This window comes from Asparagus officinalis, chromosome 2, assembly GCF_001876935.1.
Source record: "Asparagus officinalis chromosome 2, Aspof.V1, whole genome shotgun sequence".
Lineage (NCBI taxonomy): Eukaryota > Viridiplantae > Streptophyta > Magnoliopsida > Asparagales > Asparagaceae > Asparagus > Asparagus officinalis.
Window position 1 is genome coordinate 23,887,967 of NC_033795.1, and position 2,077 is coordinate 23,890,043.

At 39.3% G+C, this 2,077-nt stretch overlaps 1 long non-coding RNA gene across 1 annotated transcript; it reads left to right on the top strand.

The window, feature by feature from the left end:
- LOC109829458 lies at nucleotides 266-883 on the top strand. The gene is made up of 3 exons (XR_002244018.1): nucleotides 266-507; nucleotides 583-756; nucleotides 839-883. It is a non-coding gene; the product is annotated as an uncharacterized LOC109829458 (long non-coding RNA).

The following is a 2,077-nucleotide window of genomic DNA, read 5'->3' on the forward strand; positions in this document are numbered from 1 at the left end:
AAACGGGCCAAACCCCCCCTCTCTCTCTCTCCAAACCCCCAAATCTCTCCAGAACGATCGCCAACAACTCCTCTCGCTGAAGAAACCTCCAGCACACGCGCTGCACCCGCAGCGTCTCCACGCAGCACCCCCGTCTCTCACCTCCCAACTCTACCAAAACCCTTGGCGGCTCCTTCGAAAAAAATAGGCCACCACCGAGTATTCCTTCTCTCAAAACCCTATTTTCCCCCTATTTTTTTGTTCATTATTTAGTTTTTTTAGAAGAAAGTTATGATCTGAACTTTTGTTTGCAGTTTTGTTGATTTATGAGGCTTGTGATTACTTATTTCGCTGGCTAAACGCAAAGAATCGAAATAAACATACATCATTTTTTATGGATCGCTTGGTATTTTGTTAGTGTTGAATCTTATAATCATGGCCCTGTAATTTTGGTGGATAGAGCACGGATAGTTACATTATTTTGGTGGATAATCATGGCCCTGTAATTATAGTGTTGCAATGGGAGAGGTAGGCCAAATTACCAGATTGGTAATTAATTCGATTCTATTTTCTAATATAGTATTTATTTCTATATATTTGCAGCGGAGGAGGGTGGTGAACATCTGGAGGCGGCGACCGGAGGAGAGTTTCACGGGGAGCATTGATAATTGGGTCTGGTCACTCGCGGTGTGATTTGTGAGAATTTCACGGGGAGCAAATGAGGGGTTCAAATTTTCTTTGATGAATGAGGGGTTGGGATTTCAACAAGTTATTCAGGTTTGGTTTATTCAAAAAATATTTAACAACTATCATTATATTTCCCTTTTTCTATAATTATTTTGAACGTATATTGTAGCAGTATCAAGGTTTTCAAACAAATCAACCAGGTGACTATACATTTCCAGTACTAAAGCGTCCTCCTTACTATAGTATGATGCAAGCAAATTGACAATTTTATTTTCCTCATCCATTTTCGGTATGATCATAAATTAACTTGTTCTTATAGCGATTTATTGACATCTCAAATTAGGTATCAATTCTCATCAAATAGGCAATATATATACTTGAATGTGTAGATACAGGAGGATCAAGTCCAAAGAGCTCAGAGTCATGCAAATAAGTAGAAGTGCATGTATAGCATTAACAAAGGAATTTTTTTTGCTTATATTCTCTCTTTGCAGATTTGATGAAATTTATTGAATCTTTTTGGACTAGTTAATCCATAACATGTTCTTATACATGTTTTTATTTATTTATTTATATTTGTAGAAGTTTGCAACGTGGAGAGTTAAACATGCTCCGAGTTGTCGAAAATGAAAAGCTTGTTCAAAATCAAATGGAGAGTCCTCATTTTGTTTGCGTGGTTCGATATTTGCACACATGTATTTCTAATTAGAATTTCTAATTTATGATATTTTTTGGTGTTTGACGAGCATGAAGTTCATGGTGGTGGAGAGGTATATATGACGTGACATATATGTATTTATTATGATATTTTTGGTATATATCTTATGTGGAGTGATAATCTTTTCAGGTTAGAGGAGGTACTCTCGTAGGGAGCAGCAGTACGATACGACGTTCTAATACAGACGATGTTGTAACAAGGATGTCGACAACGATGATGACGGGGAGTGAGTGAGACTTGTGTTAAGACATATTATGACTTTTAAATTTTACCTATATGTAATATATTTGTGTGGCGACGGGAAAATCCCGTCGCCAATAAACATTGGCGACGGAGTGATCCGTCGCCAATGTTTACACATCGGCGACGGGTTACCTGTCGCCAATAAACATTGGCGACGGGAAAATCCGTCGCCAATGTTTTAAACATTAGCGACGGGGATCTACCCATCGCCAATGTTTTAAGCATTGGCGACGGATTTTCCGTTGCCAATAAGCATTGGCGACGGGGAAATCCGTCACCAATGCTTAAAATATTGGCGACGGGTAAACCCCCGTCGCTAATGTTTTAGGCATTGGCGATGAATTTCCCCGTTGCCAATGTGCATTGGCGACGAGAGAATCTGTCGCCAATGTTTAAACATTGGCGACGGATTTACCCGTCGCCAATGTTTATTGGCGACGGAAACAACCC